The 8,669-nt window shown below is 36.5% G+C and overlaps 1 pseudogene; it reads left to right on the top strand.

The window, feature by feature from the left end:
- The first annotated feature begins 7,433 nt into the window (after nucleotides 1-7,433).
- Nucleotides 7,434-8,086, top strand: LOC138160914 (phosphoglycerate mutase 1-like; annotated as a pseudogene).
- Nucleotides 8,087-8,669: the final 583 nt, after the last annotated feature.

The raw sequence follows: 8,669 nt of genomic DNA, 5'->3' as shown, positions 1-8,669 counted from the left end.
TAACAATAATAACAGCAATATCTCCTATAATTATTTAATCATAATATCATCAGGGAACATAAATTATGATCGTTTTAAGGCCAGAGAAGTAAGAGGAGTGCCAAGTTGGTATTTGTTTCCTAGGCTCAGAATAAATTCACCAGCTTGGAATTATGGTAGCTTGCAAATTGAAGCATGTTAAGTTGTATAAGAAAGGGAAACTTTCTGTTCACAAGGATCTAAATGGTTTCCTACTTCTGGCAGCTAGGTAGCACAGTTTTTAGAGCACTGGTCCCAGAGTCAAGTAGACTTGAGTTCAAATCCACAAAATATGTGACCCTGTACAGGCGCTTAATTTCTGGCAGCCTCAACTCTAAAGTGAGGATAATAATAGCACCTACCTACCAGGGCTGTGGCGATGATTAAATGATACAAATAATAATATGATATTATTATAAAATGATAAATATAATAAAAGATTAAATATAATTAGTGTAGTATGCTTCTTTTTCCCCCCTTTCTGGGGAAAGGGTCACAGACAGAGATACATCATAAAGTTTAGGGGGAGGAGGATAAACCTGCTCTAATATACAGACTGGAATTAGAATATAGCTCTCAGTTCCAGGAGTCTAATTTTTAGAAAGAATATTTACAAGCTAGAATGTGAGATGAGGACTACAAGGGCATAGGAAACATGCCATACAGGTTTCATTCTTATATGTTTGCTATGTGTTTTATTTTTTATTTATTTTCATTTTTCAAATGCTTTATTAATTTATGATTTACATCATTCATTTCCACCAGATTTTGAGTTACAAATTTTTTCCCCATTTTTCCCCTGCCCACCCGCCCCAAAATAGCAGTCCCACAGGATATCCCCTCCTCCAATCTTCTCTCTCCCATATTTTCTCCCATAAGACTTTTGACTTTTCCAGTAGTGCATGGTGGATCTCTATGCCGCACTGACTGTACATTTTATTTCCAAATTACATGTAAAATAGTATTAATAATGGTATATATATACATATATGTATGTATATATATACATATTTATATATGTGTGTGTGTATACATATATATTTAAACATTTGGTTTTAAAACTTTGAATTAAAGATTCATTTCCTTCCTGCCTTGTCATCCACACTTACTGGGAAGATAAGCAATTCAGTATAGGTTGCACATGTGTAGCTAACGCAAAAAATTAACATAGAAGATATATTGTAAAAGACTGACTATGTTTCGCTCCCTCCTATCACACCTCCCACTTGTTCTATTCTTTATTTTGATCCCATCCCTTTTCAAAAGTGGATGCTTCCAACTTGCCTTCCCCCCCAGGCTTCCCTCCTTTCCATCATCTACCCTGTGATCCCTTTTCCCCCGACTCTCCTGTAGGGCGAGATACCATATTTAGTGTGTATTTCCTTCCCTCCCTAAGCAGCATTCAATGAGAATAAGGTTGACCCATTACCTTTTGCCTTCCTATTCTTCCCCTCCATTGTGACCATTTTCCCTTGCCTCTTCTTTATGAGATAGTTTACCCCATTCTGTCTCTCCCAAACTCCTTTCATTATATTCCTCTCTCACCTCTTAATTTCACCTTATAAGTATCATCCCTTCCTGTTACATAGGTCCTGTGCCTTCTATGTATACCTGTAAACATATATACACACATTCACATATGTATTCATATGCCCATATACCCTCATGTATAGACATATATATATATATATATATTCCTTCACCTATTTTCATACTGACAAAAGGTTCATCAGTTACAATTATTGTTTTTCCATGTAAGAATGTTAATAGTTCAACTTTGATAAGTTTCTTATGATTTCTTTTCCATTTACCTTTTCATACTTCTCTTGCTTCTTGTATCTGAATGTGAAATTTTCTATTCAACTCTGTTTTTTTCATCAAGAATGTTTGAAAGTCCTCTATTCCACTGAATGACCATATTTTCCCCTGAAACGTGATACTCAGTTTTGCTGGGTAAGGGATTCTTGGTTTTAATCCCAGCTCCCTTAAACCTCCAGAATATCATATTCCAAGCCCTTCAATTGCTCAGTGGAGAAGCTGCCAAATCCTGGGTTATCCTGATGGTGTTTCCACAATATTCAAATAGTTTCTTTCTGGCTGATTATAATATTCTCTCTTTAATCTGGGATTTCCAGAACTTGGCTATAATACTGCTAGGAGTTTTCTTTTTGGGATCTTTTTCAGGAGGTGTTCGATGGATTCTTTCAACCTCTATTTTGCTGTCTGGTTCTAAAACATCAGGGCAGTTTTCTTAGAGAGCTTCCTGGAGGATGATTTCTAGGTTGTTACTTTGATCATGGCTTTCAGGTAGTCCAATAATTTTGAAATTATCTCTCCTGCATGTAATTTCCAGATCAGTGGTTTTTTCCCATGAGATATTTCACATTGTGTTCTATTCTTTCATTTGTTTGGATCTGTTTAGCAGCGTCTTGATTTCTCATAAAGTCATCAGCTTCCATTTGCTCCAATCTAATTCTAAAGCAATGATTCTCCTCAGTGAACTTCTGAGATTCTTTTTCCATCTGGCAAATTTGGCTTTTTAAGGCATTCTTCTCCTCATTGCCTTTTTGAGCCTCTTTTGCCATTTGAGATATTCTATTTTTTAAGGTATTATTTTCCTCAGTCAGGCTGTTGACTTTCATTTAATATTTTTCATGCATCATTCTCATTCTCTTCCCAATTTTTCCTCCACTTTTCTTATCTGCTTCTTAAGATCCTATATGGCCTGTAACCAGCTCATATTTTCCTTTGAATCTTTTGGTGCAGGAGTTCTGACTTCACTGTCTTCCTCCTGTTCCATCCTTCTACTCTGCCATCTTGACTCCCCAACCCCACCATTTTTGGCTATGTGTTTTATATAATCCACCTGCAGAGAATTCGTATGTAAAACATCTAATGACTAATTTAGCTTAAATACATACATAAACAGACAAACATATACACACAATGCATGAATTTGTATGTGTAAATTGCATTATTAAAATACTATATGAGAAGAATCATGCATCTTAGAAAACATAGAACATAGGCAGGTCGATAATCTCTCCATAAATGGAATATAAACTCCTTCATTCATTTTTCTGTCTTTTTATCCTTAACACCTAGTACAGTAATTGGCACATTGCAGGTGCTTAATAACTGCTTGTTAATTAATTGATATTGCTTCTGATGATTCCCCTTTCTTAAAAAAAGAATATCAATTCCTTAATAACAGGATATATTCTATTGCTCTCTGTATCTTTAATAGGTAGCATAAGACCTTGCTCATAGTAGTACCTAAATCTTGTTTAATTGGTTGAACTGAATCATCTTAAGACAAAAGGTACTGATAGTTATTTGAGAGAAACTGATCTTTCAATATTTTACCCATAATGAAATATCTTAAAACTACAACTTAGAAATTGAGTATTTAGTAGCTGTTTAATTCAAGTTCTTTTTTTTCCCATTTTAAATCTATAAAGTATGCATTGGCTTTGCCAGATCAGAATTTTTTCCACAGTGTGTAACATTTTCCCCCAATTTTCACTTTGGCATTATGTTGTAGTATTATGTTTCTCTTAATAAGATGTTTGGGGTCAGCTTCTAATGCTTTTGGATATAAATTTCCAATGAATTATTTATAGACTAAAGTCATGTTTTACAAAATGGGCTGTCTCCATTTTATCATCTGTTTCTGTTCTGCAGCTTTACTTTAACCCATTCCAATTATAAATTTCAGTTGCTGAGCAAAATTGTCATGCATGATTTAGTCATATTTACCAGCAGAATTTGGGGATCTCCTATTTGTGGGTGGTGACATGGTGTAGTTGTTTTATTTAAAAAACAAATAAATAAATAAATGATGAGATTTTTTTCACCATATAAATGGTAGATTATGTAGAAATCAGGCAATGTTTCCTTCCTCCAACCAAAATACATTCCCTGTCAGAAAGATTTGATAAATAATAATTGATTTGTTTTTGAGACGTGTCCAACTCTTCATGACCCTGTACCGGTAGGGGGTTTTCTTCACAAAGATACTGGAGAAGATTGCCATTTCCTTCTCCAGTAGATTAAATCACACAGAGGTCAAGTGGCTTGCCCAGGATCACTTGGCTAGTAAGTTTTCTGAGGCTGGATTTGAACTTAGGTCCTTCTGATTCAAGCTGGCAACACTCTATCCACTGAGCCATCTAGCAGACTCTAAGAACTGAATATTAAACTAAGCAAAGAAAATCTGAGCAGTATAGCATGTAACAGTGAATAGAACAAAAAATGAATGAAGATTCTCCTAATCATTTGACAGTTTTAAACGTATATTAAGACAGCTAAAAGGTCAAATACTAAACCTGTTGAGACACTACAATCTTTTTCAGTTAAGGTTGAAGATGAAAGGGAAATGATGGAAAAGGGCATAGTTGTTTTCAATAGTAAACAAAGAGTTTATCCTATCTTTACTATGTGTGAGTGAAATTCCCATTACATAAAGATGTAACATACTATCTTTTGTCATAATACATTTTCCTACTTTACATTTTTTGAAAACACATATCCTTATGCAACCAGATTTGAAGAAGGACTTTAAATTGAGAAGCTTTTCTTTTTTTATTTTTAAAATGCCTGTATAGGTTTTCAATGCCCATTAATAGTGATATTGTGTCTACTTACATAGTATATTTCTCCAGTAGAGGATGAAGCACACAGTGACTTCTTATTTCAAGATGGAGGAAATGACAGGGACTCCTATCTTTAATTTCTTTTTTTATCTGTCATAATACAAAAAGCACAGTACTGTCAGTAATAACTACTATTTCTATAGCACCTTCATTGGAACAACCATAAAAAGGAGGTGACATAAGTAGTGCTATCTCCATTTTGCAAAGGAGAAAAGAAAACAAAGCAGAAATTTAATAAATGCTGATTTGTTAAGCTAATTTTATTGACATCTTTGTTATGTCATCTATATTTCCCAATGTAACTTATCCCCCTTCCATTCTCAAAGTGCCATCCCTTAATAACAAAAAGGAAGGGGAAAAACAATTCAGCAAAACTAACATAAAAAATCTATCATTACACATAGGGTTTCATAATTATAATTGTCTAAATCTATTAAGGAAGGGGATATCTATTATATCTCTTCTTTGGGGCCAAGTTTATAATTTTATTCAGCTTTCCTTGATTTATAATTTTTTTCATTTCCATTGTTGTGTTTATTGTTTATATATTTTTTTCTGGTTTATATTTACTTCACTTTATCAACAGATAAAAAATGTATTAAGAGCTCTGAAGGGAAGAAAAATGGAAGTAAGATAGATAGCTTAAACCAGAAAGCAAAAACCTTATTCAATAATCAAACTTCATGAAATTAGAATGGAGAAATTAGAACTTAGTGATTTGGTGGGGGTGGGGGGGAGACAAGAACATTAGAACAAAACAAAAAGATTTTTTTAATATAGAAAAATATTATATTTCACCTATTAAAAAGAAATTGAGGGGCAGCTAGGTGGCGCAGTGAGTAAGAGTGCTGGCCCCAAAGTTGGGAAGACCCTGGGATCAGTTCTGGCCTCAGATACTTAACCACTCACATACACACACACACACACACACACACACACACACACACAAACTGGCCATGTAACCTTGAGCAAGTTAACCCTAATTCATTTTAAAAAAAATTGATAGCGGTTGGGGGAGAAGGAGGTGGGAGAGCAAAGAGATATAACAAAAATAATTAGACTCATTGAAACCATGACCAAACAAGAAATCTGGACAATATGATTCAAGAAATCAGAAAGGAAAATTATCCAGGTCTATTAAAATCAGAAAGCAAAGTAGAAACAGAAAGAATCCAACAGTCAGCTCCTGAAATAAACCCTCAAATTAAAATTCCCAGTAATGTCACAGTCAAATTCATACCTTATCATCTAAAGAAAAAAATATTTCAATTAGTTATAACAATTCAAATACTAAGGAACCATAGTTAGGATCACATTGTTGTCATTTGTCCTTCATTTTCAAGGGGGACTGTGACATAAGGAAGGTGATGTTATGACCTGCAAATGAATTGGATTAGAGTGCAGTCACCAGCCTCACTCTTTCTTCCAAAGTGATCTAGGTTCAGTGGCAAGATATAAATCAGGACAACTGGAGGTGGCCCTGGATAAAGTTGGAGACCTTGCCCTTTTAAAGCTAAGGTCTTTCCCAGGTCTCAATTTGAAGGAAGCAATGCCCATTCAGTGATTAAGGCAAGGTAAGAAATGAGACAAAGAACGTTCTGTTTTATATGGTCAAAAAAATTTTATCTGGGAGGTGAAGACCCTTGGGATTTCTAGCCAATACAGAAACAGTTGCCATTTACCCTCACTCTAAGCCATCAGGCCCAGTGACCTAGTGAGGCTTGGACTGGGACCTGTTGTTGACCAATCAATGAGAGGAACAGTGATTTGGGTTAAAGGTATGGTCCTTAAGAAAAAAATCTAGCTTGTTAACCCCAATATATCTTGCAATGTTTCAGCAATCAAAAATTATATTCCCTTGGCAGAGCACCCACAGGGAAGGGTATGATTCCTTAAGTGGACAGTGGGAGAGGAATGAGGGATCACAAAACATTTGGCAACAACTATTACAAGAAAAGCCTGAAATATGACATTTCGTAGCATTATTGCAATATTCACAGCACCAGCGGTGACTATGTACATGTCAGCATAGTTCTGAATCACAAAATATAATAGACTCTCCATATAGAAGACAGAAGCAAACAATTTATTCAAACACCAGAAAGCCAAATCTCCAAACCAGAAAGTCAAATCATAACACCAGAAAACCAAATCCATCATAGGAGCAAAGAAGTTATTACACTATACCATGGCAGTGAGTCACACCATACCTACCTGTCTTCTTGTCTGCATCCTTTCCTCCCTCCAGCTCTAACTGCTCTGATTCTCAACTTCCTCTCAGCTCTGCTCCACCCATTCAGCAATCTTCCCCCACCATAGGCTCCATGTGATTACATTTGGCCTATTAGGGGGCAGGGAAGATCTTCAAATTCCCTTAGGCGTTTTAAAGGAAATCTAAAGATCTTCAGATTTCCCTTTACACATTTGAAAAGGCAAAATATGAAGATATAGAAGCAAGAATAACTTTAAATATTTTTTGGAGGGGCAACTAGGGTTAAGTGACTTGCCCCAGGTCACATAGCTAGTGGGCTTTGTGTCTGAGACTGGTCCTCCTAACTCTAGGGCCAGTGCTTTATTCACTGTGCCACCTAGCCGCCCCTAAAGCAAGAATAACTTGAGAATAATAATATGGGAGAACATGTAACATTAATGGAATTTCAATGGATCTTTCAAGAGTATTGGACAGAAAGATCAGAAGTGCACGTTCTCGCCTGTCTGCGGGTCTCCTCGATCCCCGCTGCCCCAAGCTTCTTCCCCGCCATGGCCGCCTACAAGCTGGTGCTGACTGGGCATGGAGAGAGCACCTGGAACCTGGAGAACCGCTTCAGAGGCTGGTACTACTCGGACCTGATCCCTGCCGAGCACAAGGAAGGCCAAGTGCGGCTGCCAAGCGCTGCAAGATGCTGGCTATGAATTTCATATCTGCCTCACCTCTGTCCAGAAGAGAGCAATTCGTACCCTTTGCACAGTACTAGATCCCACTGACCAGATGTGGTTGCCTGTAGTGAGGACTTGGTGCCATAATGAGCAGCAGTGCCATGGAGGTCTGACAGGCCTCAACAAAGCAGAGACAGCTGCTAAGCATGGTGAGGGCCAGGTGCAGACCTGGCCAGATCCTGTGACATCCCACACTTCCCATGGAGCTGACCACCCCTTCTACAGCAACATCAGCAAGGACCATCACTATGCAGATCTGACAGGATCAGCTGCCTTCCTGTGAGAGCCTTAAAGACACCACTGCCCCTGCTCTACTCTTCTGGAATGATGAAATCATCCCCCTTTTAGCTTTTTTGTTCTTCTCCACCCCCACCCCCACCCCTGCCCTGGAGTTCTTTATTTCCTTACTTGTGTCTTACTTAATGACTATATTTGTTCATCTTTCTTGTATTTCTGTCCCGCTGGGGTATTTGTAAAGCAAACAGTTTCTTAAGTTATGGTCTTCTTTGTAACAATATTCCAGATCCTTCATATTTATTGAAAATTCATCTTTTTATTAATGTTGTTTTTTTTCAGGTTTATAGAATATGTTATCTTGGATTGCATCTTGAATTGCTTTGCTTTATGGAGCACATTATTATATTCCTTCCTACTGTTCTTGCTAGATGCATAATAGTTGTGTATAATTTGAATTTCCTTCCTGTTATATCTGAAAGGGCTTTTTTTGTTGTTGTTTGCTTGAAGAATTTGTTCTTTGTCCATGGAGTTATTAAATTGAGTCAGTTTTGGAGTTTGCAGTGTATGATTCTTTTTTTCCAGAGTCATTCTAAGAATTTCTTGATTAGTACTACTTTCTGTGTTGAGAAGTTCAGGGAAGTTTTCTTGTATTGTTTCTTGTATTTCTGTTTTATTGACATAATGTTTTTTTTTTTTCTGTTCGACCTAGAATGCTTATGTTCTATCTTTGCATCTTGTATTTAAGTTCAACATGTTGTGCTTGTATTGAGATCATGTTTTCTATAGTCTTTTGTCTTTGGATTGTCTTATACTTCTGTATAT

This window comes from Petaurus breviceps, unplaced genomic scaffold (genome assembly GCF_028583685.1).
Source record: "Petaurus breviceps papuanus isolate PSGF00001 unplaced genomic scaffold, PetGlider_PUasm1.0 183, whole genome shotgun sequence".
In the NCBI taxonomy this organism is placed as follows: domain Eukaryota; kingdom Metazoa; phylum Chordata; class Mammalia; order Diprotodontia; family Petauridae; genus Petaurus; species Petaurus breviceps.
Note: the sequence above shows the minus strand (reverse complement) of the source record. Positions and strands in the feature narration are given on the sequence as shown.